The sequence below is a fragment of the Panicum virgatum genome, chromosome 9N (genome assembly GCF_016808335.1).
Source record: "Panicum virgatum strain AP13 chromosome 9N, P.virgatum_v5, whole genome shotgun sequence".
Lineage (NCBI taxonomy): Eukaryota > Viridiplantae > Streptophyta > Magnoliopsida > Poales > Poaceae > Panicum > Panicum virgatum.
This window is the reverse complement of record NC_053153.1, coordinates 17,054,484-17,070,527: the sequence shown is the minus strand read 5'-3', so window position 1 is coordinate 17,070,527 and position 16,044 is coordinate 17,054,484. Positions and strand designations below refer to the sequence as shown.

Genomic DNA, 16,044 nt, shown 5'->3' with positions numbered 1-16,044 from the left:
TTTGAGACTAGTTGAGCTCTTCTTTTCTTACAAAATTTGTAATAATTGGTTGTGTATATTGTATAGGCCGGATTCGTAATCCTTTTTCTAAAAAAAATCAGCCCAACAACATTAGCGTCCGTGCATGTTACCAGCTAAACAAGAGAGAGATTTTTGTACCTATATGCAAAAGAAGATGGCTGTGATGACATCATCCACGTGGATGGATATTCAAAACTTAAAAAAGCTATAAACATCAAACCCAGCATTCAAAATAAATTTAGATTGCACCATTATCTTTATTATGATAAGATCTTCAAAACAAGACCACACTTGCCTATGTTTGCGCCATATTTTTTAAAAATATTTTTTTAATACTAAATAGTTAGTTCCAAATACTGGGAACAAATATTAACAACATGAACAAATGATTATTTCTTCAAACAAAAAATAAAACATAGGGTACAAATAATAATGTACTATGAATAAAATATTAAACTTCACGAACATTTGACTGTAGGATAAATAGTAAAAATGAATATTCTGAACAAGTGAATCAACATCACCGAACAATTTAGTCTACAAAGCGAACAAATATTTAGCATTATGAACAAACTAGTTACATGCAAATAAATAATTTTACATGAAGAATTATAAGCATATATGCGTACCATATGAGTCAGCATGGAAAACAAATTAGTCATCTCTTTTCACCATGGTACACACACGAACAAAATATGCTTCTGGTGATAAAAGTTTTTAAACCACGTGTGTGATGTATAATTATTCTATAAGACTGAACAAAACGTATTCACACACAAAGAAATCAAATTAAAATCAATTCTGAAAAGTATTCCAAATAAGAAAAAATTCAGACAAATATAGAAGAATGGTTTGGAATAAATAAAATATACTCATACTCTATTCATATATGTATTGATACAGAGAATGTAGTCTTCCGCCGCCGGCTACCGAAATCGGCCCGTCTTGCGCCGCCGCCGCAGCCCTGCGCTCGCCGGCCCTCGCAGCTGCCGCGCGTCGTGGACAGCTGGATGGACACGCCGCCAGATTCCTGCAGCGCGCCGCCTGTTGGTGCCCCGGGCGCCTAACGTTCGGAGCTTCTGGACGGTGTTGTTTCACCATCAATAATGCAAACTTATGAGTTACCACTCCGATTTGTGTCTCTCTTCTCGCAGGCAGTTCAGCATGCCTATTCGACTTTACCGTGGTGACTAGCAGAGGAAAAGCATCCACAGAGATTGAAATTCTGTGACAAGAGAAGGCATAGGAACGCCGGACTCCACGGCAGGCTCGTGCGGACCTCGACCGGACTCCATGGTGGCTCGGGCGCACCTCGGCGGCCTCACGCAAGGACGGTGGGCGGCGCCGGTCGAAACAACGGAAGTGGCAGAAGACGGTCGGGGCTAGGGCGGCGTGGCCGGCCGAATCGACGCCGGCGACCCTTGGCAATCGAGCGCTACGAAGCAACGAGGGTTTGGCCCGTTCAGCCTGTGATTTGAGGGGTGATTTGTAAAAATTGGGATTACTATGGGATGAGTGGGGGATTTAAGTGCTAAAAAACCCATCTCTGCGCATAACCCTCGAACGAGAATCATGTTGTCTTGATTAGAGTTTCCAATATTTAAAAAAAAATTAGTTTCTATAAAATAATGTGTCCATAAAACTCTCCTGAAACTGGCATAATGGATTTCATCCTCCTTGCCTTGCCGCTCTGGTCCGATCCCACTTCACACCAGAGCCGGATTCAGTATTTACTCAACGACGTCACGTTGCAACTTCCCCACCATCTCCACCGTTCATTCTTGATCCAACGACTCTTTCTTTCCCAAGCGAAAGGGCCCATCAGCCAGTGAGCGGTCTTCTGGTCGTCTTCCTCGGCTCGCTCCATCTTGCCGGCGGATCCCCAATCCGCGCGCGGCCTGGACGCTTCAGATCCCCGACGCTTCAGATCGTGGATCTCCGCCGCGTACTTGCCACAGGGACGCTGCCGGACGCCGCAGTACTTGCCGAAGTCCTCGACAACGATCACGGCCGCCGGCGCGGCCTAGATCGCTTCCAAACTTAACGATCACCTCCTCGAGGCCGCCGGCGCCGGCTTCCAAACTTAATGATCACCGCCGGCACGGTTGCCGGTGACGGAGAACTGTCGCATGCAGCGCCTGTACCACCTCCTCGAGGCCATCAACCCCGAGTCCGGCGACCTCCATCCATTGTCGTTCCGCTTCATTCTTTTCAACTGTAGTCCTTGACTCCTTGTACCGTTGTACGCGCCGCGCTCCGATCCGTTCCTCGTGCTGCCTCATCTGGATCCAGTATCGACGTCGAAGAGGCACTCCTCACGGAGTACTCCAGCACCACCCGCCCCCGCCGAGCGCGCTGAAGATCTAGGCGAGTCCATCCTTCTACCCCGTAGGAGCTGGGCGATTGGGATGGGATCTGCCTGCAAGCCGGAGCGAGCCGAGGAAGACGACCGCTCGCTGGTTGCTGGGCCCTTTTGCTTGGGAAAGAACGAATCGTTGGATCGAGAATGAACGGTGGAGATGGAGGGAAAGTCGCTGAATCCGAGGCTCCGCACCTTCACACACACCACCCTTCTCTTGCGGCGCCCTCTCCGACTCCACGGCCCTCACCGTCCGTCACCGACCCGACGCGGGTTCTCCCCTCCCTACCTCCATGACGCCGCGCTCGCCCTTCCGATCCGTTTCCGTGTCGCCCGCCGTTGAACTCTACGCCGCCTCCAACGCCCGCGCCTGCGCCGCCTCCGCGATTGGGGGCGTCGTGGACCCCCATCGCGAGATTGCCGCCACCCAATTGGCCGCTGCCGGACAGTGCTGATGAGCTTCTCCGCCGGATTTGGTATCAAGTAATTGTACTTCTGGCTTCTGGCTAATGTGCATCTAAGCATCTTCAGTTTCTGTTGTCCCTTCGAATTGCTGATGTCGCTGTTTACATGTATATGATTTACTCTTTTCTTTAATAATCTATAGTTCATTCTACTGTCTCCTCAAAAATGGGTCCTTCGATTCTGTTGATTTCTCTAAGGCAAAACTCCTGCCTTCAAAAGAAAATATGTCAACTGTTAACCGAATTCAAAACTTTTTTAGAATGAAGCTATTATATTTTCGTTTTTCCAAGCTTTGTCAGTTTCTGTTATTCCAGTAGGGTTTAGAGAGAGAAAAGCAAGAGTGCTCCCGATGAAAGGGCATACCTACTGCTATGCATATCTGATGCCACGGATGGAAATAATTTTTTTGTGTTACAACTTTAGATGAGATGCCACTTGGAGCAAAACAAACTAAAGTTGATTAATAAATCTGATTGAAGCACATTATCTGTTCACCACATTGCTCACTGTTGTGTGCCAATTGTCTTCATCTTAGGTTCTCGTGAGAACCGTCCAATTTGATATCATTTTAAACGAACCGCCGGTCATTATTATCCAGATGAGAGTTAACACGTGCTTGCCAGAGCGTGTGCCACGTGTTATCCCACATCTAGAGACACGAATAACCGACATGTCATTCATCCAAAATAATATCAAATCCGGTAGTCCCGGTATGTGCTCCAACATACGCCCATGATTCAGCATATGCACATACCGTTTACAAACGAATACATCGCCAAATAATCCACAAAGAGCAGTTTTATAAAAACAGAGTTCGACACTTAATATTACAAGTTCAATATAGGTGGGTTTCAAGTTTCACTTACAAGCCTTGGGCTCACGATAGTCATATTAAACAGAAACATAAAGTTTATTGTATTTACATATTCTCACGGAGCTCGATTACGCTAAAGACTTACTCAAGTAATGATGCCTTGCTCAAGGACAACATTACAGCCACCACGACCTATTCTTCCCTTGCGTTTGGATCAGCGGGGTAGAAGTGGCCGAACACCACTTCGGGTTCACCTGCAACTAGGTTTAGAAAGGAACCTGAGTACAAAAGATACTCGCAAGACTTACGCGATTAAATAAGCAAGGATCATGCATTGGCTCAAGTAAAAGCTTTAAGGTTAAGTAATTATTGCATAAGCATTAGCTCTCTACACTATCACCTATCAGAATTAATTAATCTTGCCCAACCCCAAACACTTTTAGTTAATTAAGAGAGTAACATAATCTATAACTGATCATAGCAGTAATAGGAACCATTCCCAACACAATCGAAATTCTATGAGGAATTCATGGGATAATGAGCTTGCTCATAACCGAGAGCGCGGATAAGGAGAGGGGAAGGGGAGCGGGCGGCGATGCGGATAAGGACGCACGGCACGAGGATCATCGGCACGTGGCCCGAGGATGGCCGGCGACGGGCGATGCGTGCGGCGCGCGGCGAGGCAAAATAGAGAGGGAGAGGGAAGGAGGCTGACGTGTGGGCCCGGCGGGGAAAATTCATTTCTTTTTTTTTTCTCAGGGCTGTGACAGTTCTCAACCAGTTGGATAGCTCAGACCTGATCATTGTATTAGGTGATGAATATATTACTATCATTTAATTACTCATGAAAAAGCCTTGCTGACCGCCCTCATATGTCTTTTCCTTGTCATGGGGCAAGTAGAAAGGTGAAACGCTTTGTGAAGTAGTGATGAAGTGCCTAAAAGTTTAGGTGTGAAACTGTGAATGCACGATGCTCTTTGGTGGTCTTGGCCAATAAACCTGGAGATCCCAATTTGCTTGACTATGTCACGCTCAAAAGGGTAACTAGAATTGACCAATACAAATACGTGTGGCAGTTGAAAAGGAGATGAAAAGCGAACCAAGTCTACTGTTTCTCTCAAAAACAGAAAGCAACAGTCTAGCTTTTTCTTGTGTCGAATGAAAAAGATGGGCTCCAGGGGCAATAGTTCAATGCCAGAACAGTATTACTAACTCATATATCTTGTACTATATTGTCAGTTCTCTCTTCTTCAGATATTGTGGACGCCTTTAAGGTAAAACAAGAACAGTGGTTGATGATTCAGAGCATTTTAGAGAATTCATTTAATAGCCTCTTAACTCTTGCATATTAAGTATTGGACTACCGTTTTGGGGGAGGGGATTGTACATGGCCTATATTTTGTAAATGAAAATAAGATTTCAGGTCATTTCTTTTAGTTTTATTTGCATTAACATACCAATATTTCAGAACATAAAATCCTTAAATCTAAAAGATTGTAACATTAAACCCTACACATAATGATCAAACTTCCTACTAATCACTCAAGTTCCACAGTTGGTTTGCAAGCATTGATTTAATCCTGAACTAAATTACATCCGATCCAAGTCACTCTATCGCTTATGCATGATTGACCTTTTGTGCTTGTCTCTTCACTATCTCTTATGCATGATCAGACCAGATTCAGATGAAACCACCAACTTTTGGCTAAAAGGAGCTGTGGCTTTGCCGCATCGGATACACCGTCATTATCTGGATAATTTTGTCAGACATGACAGCTACAAACAGAGCAGATGAGAAAGCGTTGCTGGTTTATAACAAATAAGGAACGTAACAAAGCAAATCAAGAAGAGAGTAAGGTAAGAGTTTTCTAATAGCTGTAGACCCAGTATTCCACCGTATAGATTACTGTTGTATCTATTATTGTTTAAATCTGTCTCCTTAGCAACCATCCAGCGTGCCTTGTGATCATAAATTAATTTTCTTCAAAATTACGGCGCAACTTTGTTCACTCGTGTGCAGATAGAATTGCTTGGAATTGGTCGTTCCAGGAGTGATGTCATATGTGCAAAATTTTCATCGGAATTCAAAAAAACTATGTGTCGGGTACCACGGTTAGGGACACCCTAATCGGGGTACTAAGACCACTCCAAAGAACGCAAACACGTGTTAAAGCAACTGGGCCCACGAAGGCCCGCGGCCTCCTTCCGATCTGGAAAAAAGAAAAGGACTCAAAGAAGCCCAACACGCGGCCCGCCGACACGGTGCGGCCCATACACGCTCCCCTCGGACCGCGGGGCGGTTTCCGCCTCGCTCGAGGGCTCCCTTCGAGACCCCTCGACTGCACCCTGCATCTCCGCCTCGCTCGAGGGTAGCGAACCTACCCCCGAGCGGGTAACTCGTCTCGGCCTCGCTCGAGGGCAGCGAACCTCCCTCGAGCAGGTAGCTCGTCTCCGCCTCGCTCGAGGCCACCCCTTGGCATAAGGGACAAATGGCTCCGCCGCTCAACCGCCCATCGTACGGAGGCATTGAATGCCAACCACTCCCCCGCAGTGCTCGAGACAGACGGTGTCAGGCCGCCATCCCCCACAGCGGTTGTGACTGGAGTCCCATCCGCCAACTCCGGTCACTGCTCCGCCATCCCGAGCACTGTGGCGCACTGTGGGACCTACGACGCGGGACGAAGCGCGCCCGGCACTGCTCCCGTCACTATTCTGCCAACTCCGACCGTCCGGACTCCACCTCATCACACGTATGGCCCCGGGCCCACCTCCTGCCTAGGAAAGGGTCCGGCGACGCCACGTGCCCCTCCAAAACGGGCGCACAGTACACGCGGCCGGAAGTCCCGGACGTCCCACCTCGAGGGGGTCCGGGACCTCCACGCAACCCTCGGACCCCCTTAGTGCGCGCACCAGCACATTATCCAGGAGGGTCCGGGACCGCCGCGTGCCCCGCCACCACTGGAGCATGTAAGACCTTGGCCTACGGGGCCCACGGAACGCCATTACGCCACGTCTGGAGGACAGTACACCCTACAGCGACGACCACGCCGCCTGCTGGGGCTGGCAGGACGCCGGGACAATCTCTGCGAGACCAAGGACGATATCCAGGACGACCGCCACGCCCAACGCCATGCCCCACAGTGTACTTCCTACAGTGTTCGACCACTGCACCCCCGCGATTCCATGGGAGGACGACGACTTCAACGTTCCCCTACTCATGTACACCGCCCCTCCTTGTGACTATAAAAGGAGGAGGCGGGCTTCCTTAAAGGGGGACGTTGTCCGGAGGTGGTCCTAACGTTGTTCTGATTTTTCTGAACATCAGCGACCACGGTCTCCTACACTCGTGTTCATCACCACACTCTCAGCACCACTGAGCATTTGCCTCAACCGACTCCTCTTCTAGCAGAGACTTGGGAGCCTCCCTCCCTCTCTCGCCTTGCTTGTACCCCCTACTACAAGCACTCCGGGTGCAAGATAATACAGTGCCCTCGCACACCTCTTGGCTGGACGTACGACCCCGTGGCCGGAACCAGGATAAACCCGTGTGTTACTGTGTTGCCTCTTGCATCATCATCTGGGACGAGGAAACACGCGGCATTTGCTAGTTGGGATCCGGACCCCCGGGTCGGGACACCGACAGTTGGCGCGCCAGGTAGGGGCCGCTGTGTGACATTTTCTCCTTTGTTCCCATTTGATCTTCAGGGAATGGCGGGCAGATCCAACCCGTACCCCATGGGTGTTTCGGATCCGCTCCCAGCGGGATACGTGATCTAGTTCGGGAGTCTCGAGTTCAGAGCAACCGACAACGGTTACCTCATGCAGCTCCTCTCGCCCAGACGCAACCCCATCACTCCGACTTCACCAGCCCAGCGCGATAGGCGCTCGGGCCACCGTTCGCGACAAGCACGCATGGAGCGGCGTCGTGCGGCACGCCACAGCTCCCCCGCGTGGGTTGAGATTGGCATGTCGCAGCTCAGCATCGCGCCCAACGGGGCTGCCGCTTCGACATCACGTGCCTCGGCGACGTCTGCGCCGGCACCATCAACTGTCGCGGTACCAGTGCCTCCCAGGGGGGGCTCGACCTCGCCATCGCCCTTCCCCTTCGGGATGCGCAATACTGCGACCTACGCCTCTTCGATCAGTTCTAACTTCGCCGAGTATGAGGATCTGCCGGGTCATCATCTTCTGTCGATCCGCAACCACATCAACTTCTTCATGAACAACTTCACGGTCGAGGAGGCCGAGGACTACACCGGGGTCCGCGACCCCTACACTTTCCGCTCGTTCCAGCTCGCGACGACTTATTGCCTCACCTACTCTGAGGATTCCAGTGAGGGGGATTATAGTCCCACTCGAGAATGCTTCATGGCCGAGCTCGCGGACGGGCAAGACGATAACGCTCAGGGTGACGACGGGGAATGCATCGACGGGGTATAGCTCGGTCCTCTTGGGGCAATTGGTATTGTTTAATGGTCCTTTGGCAAGGTACCACCTCATTAGGACAGTGTTATGACTGCTTTGGCTTGAAACCTTAGCGGATTGTCATGGGTTAGGGAATCTTTGTAAATAGTTCTGTCACACCCTGAAATTTTTGAATTTCAGGATGTGATTAAAAATAAAAATAAAACAACAATTTTCTCAAAATTTTAAAATTTTCTCAACATTTATTTTTCTTCACAGAGAATTTAGTGTAAAAGAAAATAAATATTGGTTGTTTTTCAAATTAAATGATGTTGTTCTTCTGGTGATGCATTCATGTCACATGCATAGTGTTGTTGAGTGTGAAAACCTTTCAAAACGTGTTCTATCATCAAAAATTCTTCCCGGGAATTTTTCGGATTTTTCTGGATTCTTTTCCCATTTTCCCTAGAGCAAACTCTAATTTTTAGAGGCTCTTCCAAATCTTCTCATGAGCTCCAAATATTTTATTTGAGTTCGTTATGTCCCAATATATTTCTAGGATTTTTCCTAGAATTTTCGGGCCATTTGGAATATTTTTCGTACTTTAAATATGAATTCTAGATTTTTCTAGAATTATTTTAATTTCGAAAATAATTAATTCAAAAATTTTAAATGGGCTAAGTCTATCAAAAGTGCATAAATCCCTAATGGACCTCAAGGGCCCATTCATGTGTTCCCTAATGGGCTAAAGGCACGTAAAGCCCATTAGCATGGGAGGGAGGTTTAGTACCACATTGCTAGTTGATGTGGGATGGAGAGATTTTTCTCTCTATATATTAAACCAACCTCTCATGGCAACTCCACACAAAAATATAGACTACCCGTAGGGAGGCTCCTTGTTTGGGAATCCCTAAAATAATCTTTTCCCCAGAATCCCACCATCCTCTGCATCCGTGCATCTCCGGTGAAATCCGATGCCACCCCAGTGCTCAGCTCGTTGTCCTCTTCGTCGTGGTGTCTTCCTTCTCGTGAGTCGTCGCCATTTCGCCGTCGACCCCATGCCTTCTTCCTCGACTCCGACGATTTCCTTCTTCTCCGGTGAGCAACTTCCTCCGTCTTTTCTTCCCTCTCTCTCGCTCTGCTCCGCTCGGTCTTGTTCGCCGTCGCCGCCATCCGCCATGCGCCGCCGCGAGCTCCGCTCCGCCCGCTCTAGCTCTGCGCCGCCGCCAGCCCACCCCAATCCACTCCCGCCGTCCGATTTAGATCCAGCGGCCCAAATCTAATATGACCCGAGTCAACTAAACCAAATACCGTTCAACCGTGGTCATTTTTGCAAATAAACCCCTCTGTTTTTCCAAAATCAACCCTCCGTCCATCGCAGTTCAAAACTATTTCTGTTTTAGTCCAAATCTTTACGGAAAACACCCTGAGCTTTTCCAAAATAGAACCCACCATCCTTAGTGCGTTGTTTTGCAAGCTAGCCCCTGTATCTTAGGTTAAATCTCGTTTTAGTCCCTAGTTTCTTTAGAGCTAGCCCCTGAAAGTTTAAATCTATTGCAAACAAGTCCCTAGAATCTTGTTTTAGCCATATCTTTCACGTTTCAACTCCGTTTTCAGCGATTCTTGCGCTCACGTGATCCTTGTGACGTGTGCAATAGCTTTGTAACCTTTTTATCCTCTGTGAGCACACTTTGTTGTGTCTTACAAATCTTTTCTGTTAGCTCTTAACTCTATAGTTAATCGCGACTAGATCCCTGAAGCATCGTTTATCCCATAGAATCGCTGTTTTAGTTCTGTTTTCCATGTTTCTTGCGCTCCCATAACCATAGCAATGAGCCCTATCCTTTAGTACGTTCTTTTAAAGCCTTTCTTTGTTTTGGTGTATTGTTCTTAGAGGTATCTTGTTGTTTGCTTTGTATGTTTGCCCGATGATTGTTTCGAGTAGAAGGATCGTTGTTCGAAGATTGAAGATCAAGAAATCCAAGTGAGCAAAAAGTTGAAGAGAAATAAGAGTAGCTTTTCGTTGGAGAAAGGCAAGTGACCCTAACCATCTTTCTATCTATACTTTATTTACAAGAGTACTATGATTTAATTGGAACATGGAGAACCACCCAAGAAAACCGTACAACCACAATACTAATGGGCTCTGGTCTTGGCTAAGTAATTAGATGAACTATATGTTGTGTTGGGGTTGTTCCGCTTGGTGGTTATGAGTTTGTGTTGTGGAGCGGGTGAAGGAAGCTGTGTCTTCTGAGGGACCGCATGGCAGGGACCAACACATACATATAGGGATTCTTTGTAAAGGCCTCGTAGCGTCCCTATGCAATCACACCTCGGAAGTGTGGTATTGTGCCTAGCTAGCACATTGCGTGGTTGGGTTCAAACTTCTTCGGAACTTTTACGCGAATTGTGGTGAAAGTGTACAACCTCTGCAGAGTTAAAACTAACCGGTTAGCCGTGCTCACGGTCAAGAGCGGCTTGGACCCTCACATGATTAATAAACTTAAAGATGGATTTAAATCATATTCTGGTTATTTCTTGTGGCCTTGCTGAGTACCAACCATAAGTGTACTCACCCTTGCTTACTGCTGCTCAGAAAGGAAAGTTGCTGTGAAGTATTTTGAAGATGTTGCTGAGTTCTAGGCGTACGCAACCCCCAGTCGATTGCCTGTGAAGGTTGGAGTCTCCGTTTCCAGGATAAGCTGTATAACTCTGATAGTCTTTTATTTATTTTAGTTCTCTTTTTCGTGATACTGTTACTGATTATTCACTTATGATGTCTATATGTATGAAACTTGATCCTAGCATACATATAGTTAAGCATTCGGTTTTCCTCTTAAAACCGGGTGTGACAGGGGATTATAGTCCCACTCGAGAATGCTTCATGGCCGAGCTCGCGGACGGGCAAGACGATAACGCTCAGGGTGACGACGGGGACGGCGGGGCAGACGCGCAGGCGAACCAACCAGTGGAGCCGCCTGCAGCCCCTTCTTCTTCGTCAAGCTCGACGGCGCGACAAGCACAGCTAGCGCAGCTCAAAGAGCTTCAAGCTAAGCTCGACGAGCAGCGTCGACAGACTCAGGAGCTGCGCAACGCACTCGAGCAGCAACGTACCGTGCATGGTGCACATGCCCAGGCGGCGGGACGCGTTGCCCGAGAGCACATCCTAGCCGACGACAACGTCGACAAACCTCCGGAACTGAAGACGGCCAGCAAAAAACTAGTCGCTGCGGCCTACCTACTCCAAGCCATGTCCGAGCCATCGACACCTTCGGGACGCAACTTGCACCGTGAGGCACAGGTGCTCATCGAGCAAGCTGCCGTGCAGCAAGCCGAGAGCTCTGCGTCTCGCATGCGCTCGAAGGCCCCGGAGCAGCCTGGTGGGACTGCGCACCAGGACCACGAGGTTTAGGTGCGCACTCCACCAGCAGCGAAGGGCAAGGCAGCCGTGGCGCCCGGTGCGAAGGCACCCTCGGTGCACGACCGCATCGGAAGGCCTCCCGCGAGGGAACGGCTCCACGACACACGCGGGCCTACTGAAGATGGCGACGCCTGCTACATCGTCGGCGACAGGAAGTACACCCCTCGGCGGGGTGGACGCTTCGACCCCGAGCACGACAGGGGTGAGTCACCGGAGCCTCCGGGCACCCGAGTGTTCAGCCGGGAGATCCGAACTGCTTCTTTTCCCCCACGCTTTCAACAACCCACCACCCTCGTCAAGTACTCGGGCGAGACCGACCCTGCAGTCTGGCTCAACGATTACCGCCTTGTGTGCCAGCTAGGCGGTGCGACGGAAGATGCGGTCATCATCCGCAACCTTCCTCTTCAACTTGCTGATGCCACACGAACGTGGCTCGAGCACTTGCCCGCGGACTAGATCCACAACTGGGCCGACTTAGTCAAGATCTTCGTGGGCAACTTCTAGGGCACATACGTGCGCCCTGGGGACTCCTGGGACCTCAAAGGGTGTCGTCAGAAGCCCAATGAGTCCCTGCGTGACTACGTGCGGTGCTTCTCCAAGCAATGCACCGAGCTCCCCAGCGTCACCCACGTCGAGGTTATCAACGCCTTCCTCGAGGGTATGACGTGCAGGAACCTGGTGCACGAGCTTGCGAGAAGCCGACCCACCAACACAAACGAGTTGTTCGACGCCGCCACCAACTATGCCGCCGGCGAGGAGGCTGTTGGTGCCATATTCGACAACAAGCCAAGCAAGCGCAAGGACGATGCGCCCGCGGAGGGTAGCAACGTCAAGCCCAATGCCCCCGCCAAGAAACAGAAGCGGGGGAGGAAGGGAAAGAAGCCGGTCCCACCAAACCAGTGCGCATCAGGGCAGGCAGAGGACTCCGAGGAGGCCTTCGCTGCCGCCCCGGACCGTAAAGGACCTCGAGGCCCCCCTCGAGGTAGTGGTGGCCTGTTCGACGACATGCTCAAGAAGCCGTGTCCTTATCACAAGGGTTCGGTCAATCATACCCTTGAGCAATGCGAGATGCTCAAGAAGTACTACAACTGTGTCGCGCATCGCGACGAGGACAGGAAAAAGGATGCTAGCGACAAAGGTGGAGACGACGAGTTCCCCCCAGTGGAGAACGCCTTCTTCATCTTTGGAGGACCAACGGCGAACATGACCTCTCGGCAGCGCAAGCGTGAGCGCCGGGAAGTTTTCTCCGTCACCAAGGCCATGCCATCCTACCTCGATTGGTCGAAGGATACCATTTCCTTTGGCCACGAGGACCACCCCGACTATGTCCCGCACCCGGGACGCTATCCGCTCGTTGTTGACCCCATCATCGGCAACACCCGTTTCTCCAAGGTGCTCATGGACGGAGGCAGCAGCCTAAACATCATGTACGCCCACACCTTGGAGCTCATGGGGATTGGATTGAGCAAGCTCCGCCCCAGCAAGCGCGTCCAACCCCTCGGCCAGATCGATCTACCAGTCTGCTTTGGCACAGCAGCCAACTTCCGCACGGAGGTACTCACCTTTGAGGTGGTGGGTTTTCGAGGATCCTATCATGCCATCCTTGGCCGTCCTTGCTACGCCAAGTTCATGGCCATCCCCAACTACACCTACCTCAAGCGGAAGATGCCGGGTCCAAGGGGCGTCATCACAGTCGGCTCTTCATTCGAGCACGCCTACGAATGCGACGTCGAGTGCGTTGAGCACGCGGAGGCTCAAGCGGAGGACGAAGCACTCGCAGCCACCCTCGACAAGATGGCAAGCGAGGCCTTGGACTCCACGCACCGACACGCGGGAAGCTTTGAACCCGCTGAGGGTATCAAGAAAGTGCCACTCGACCCGAGCCACCCCGACGACAAGGCGTTGCAGATCAGCACCACCCTCGACAGCAAATAGGAAGTGGTGCTCGTCGACTTTCTCCGCACCAACGCAGACATCTTTGCGTGGAGCCCCTCGGACATGCCTGGCATACCGAGGGAGGTCGCCGAGCACTCCCTTGATATCCGACCCAATTCCAAGTCGGTGAAGCAGCGCCTGCGACGCTTTGACGAGCTCAAGCGCTGGGCAATCGGCGAAGAGTTGCAGAAACTTCTGGCGGCCGGGTTCATCAAGGAGGTATTCCATCCCGAGTGGCTAGCTAATCCTGTATTAGTGAAGAAAAAGAATGGAAACTGAAGGATGTGTGTAGATTACACTAGTTTAAATAAAGCATGTCCGAAGGTTCCCTTTCATTTGCCACGAATTGATCAGATTGTAGATTCAACTACGGGATGTGAATTTTTATCCTTTCTTGACGCTTACTCCGGTTACCACCAAATCAAGATGAAAGAGTCCGACCAGCTCGTGACTTCTTTTATCACGCCTTTCAGCATGTACTGCTATGTTACGATGCCCTTTGGCCTCAGAAACGCCGGAGCCACATACCAGCGCTGTATGCTCCATGTTTTCGGAGACCATCTCGGGCGGAGCGTAGAGGCATATGTCGACGACATCGTTGTAAAATCCAGGAAGGCGGACGACCTAGTTGCTGATCTCCGGATCGCATTCGATTGCCTACGGGCCAAAGGGGTGAAACTCAACCCCGAGAAGTGCGTGTTCGGGGTGCCTCGAGGCATGCTCTTGGGCTTCATTGTCTCCCAGCGGGGCATTGAAACCAACCCTGATAAAGTCTCGACCATCACTCGGATGGGATCGATCCGAGACCTAAAGGGGGTATAGAGGGTCATGGGATGCCTAGCGTCCCTCAGCCGGTTCATCTCGCGCCTCGGCGAGAAAGGCTTACCCCTTTATCGACTCCTGAGGAAAATCGAACGCTTCACGTGGACCCCCGAAGCCCAAGAAGCCCTCGACAGGCTGAAGGCATCGCTCACCCACGCCCCCATTCTCACACCACACACGGACGGCGAGCCTCTCTTTCTGTACGTAGCTGCGACGACCCAAGTGGTCAGCGCGGTGATCGTTGTCGAAAGACAAGAGGAGGGCCATGCTTTGCCCGTCCAACGGCCAGTGTACTACTTCAGCGAAGTGTTGTCTGAAACTAAGACACGCTACCCACAGATTCAGAAGCTGCTCTATGCAGTGGTTTTGGCTCGGCGCAAGCTACGCCACTACTTCGAGGCCCATCCCGTCACCGTGGTCTCGTCTTTCCCTTTGGGAGAGATAGTCCGCAACCGGGAAGCCGAGGGTAGAATTGCCAAATGGTCAGTGGAGCTGATGGGAGAAACTCTCACCTATGCCCCCCCGCAAAGCAATCAAGTCCCAAGTCTTGGCTGACTTCGTAGCTGAGTGGACGGACACTCAGCTACCTCCGCTGCAAATCCAGGCCGAATGCTGGACCATGTACTTCGACGGGCGGTGATGAAAACCGGCACCGGTGCCGGCCTCTTCATCTCCCCCCTCGGAGAACATATGTGGTACGTGATATGCTTACACTTCCCTGCGTCTAACAATTTGGCGGAGTACGAGGCCCTCCTCAGTGGCCTCCGCATCGCCATCGAGCTCGGCGTCAAACGCCTCGACGTACGCGGTGACCCTCAACTCGTCATCGACCAAGTGATGAAGGAGTCTTGCTGCCACGACCTAAAGATGGAGGCATATTGCAATGCAGTGCGCCGCCTCAAAGACAAGTTCGATGGCCTAGAACTCAATCATGTCCCGCGCAGGTACAACGAGGATGCCAACGAACTAGCCAAGATCGCTTCGGGGCGGACCACCGTCCCCCCGAACATCTTCACTCGCAACGTCATCAAGCCCTCCGTCGAATTTAAGGATCCGGCGGAGCCAGGCCCCTCGACCGCCGGGCCCTTCGGCGGGAACCCCCCGGCGGACGAGGTCGAACCCATGGACATTGACTTCGGGACCACCTCCGCGGATGAGGCCGAAGCAATGGAAGTTGACGAGGCCCCCACCCCGCAAGACTGGCATGTCTAGTACCTTGACTGGATGATTCGAGGGGTCCTACCCTCGAACCGCGCTTAGGCGCAGCGCCTCGCTAGGCGGGCCAAGTCCTTCGTACTAATTGACAACGAACTATACAAGCGCAGTCCCTCGGGTGTCTTGCAGTGATGCATTCCCATCCCCGAGGGTAAGGAGCTGATCCGCGACATCCACGCTGGCGTCTGTGGCCACCATGCTGCGCCACGTACCCTCGTAGGTAACGCATTTCGGCAAGGTTTCTACTGGCCCACCGCAGTCGCCGACGCCACCGACGTTGTGCGGACCTGCGAGGGTTGCCAATTTTACACCCGAAAAACACACCTCCACGTGCACGCTCTGCAGACCATCCCCATCACATGGCCGTTTGCCGTGTGGGGACTGGCACCTTGTTCGCCTGGGAGATTCAGCCAGCCACAACAGTATTTTTCTCTCACGCTAAATCAGCCAGCCAGCCAGCCAGCCAGCCAACCAGTAGTGTTTTTCTCTCACGCCAAATCAGCCAGCCATCCAGCCAGCCAGCCAGCCGAACAAGGCCTGGACCTCGTCGGTCCTCTGCCGAAGGCACCCGGGGGCTTCACCCACTTG

The 16,044-nt window shown here is 51.2% G+C and overlaps 1 protein-coding gene and 1 long non-coding RNA gene across 2 annotated transcripts in view; one reads left to right on the top strand and one right to left on the bottom strand.

Moving 5' to 3' along the window:
* Positions 1-1,568: 1,568 nt before the first annotated feature.
* Positions 1,569-2,456, bottom strand: LOC120691580. Its single transcript, XR_005682308.1, has 2 exons — positions 2,260-2,456; positions 1,569-2,228 (listed from the first exon to the last, which is right to left on the bottom strand). It is a non-coding gene; the product is annotated as an uncharacterized LOC120691580 (long non-coding RNA).
* Positions 2,457-4,435: 1,979 nt separating this feature from the next.
* Positions 4,436-16,044, top strand: part of LOC120692935 (ethylene-responsive transcription factor ERN1-like) — a 36,788-nt gene continuing 25,179 nt past the window's right edge. Inside the window, exon 1 of the mRNA XM_039976320.1 lies at positions 4,436-5,516. The gene's annotated coding sequence lies outside the window, so the exon portion shown is untranslated. The remainder of the gene's footprint in view (positions 5,517-16,044) is intronic.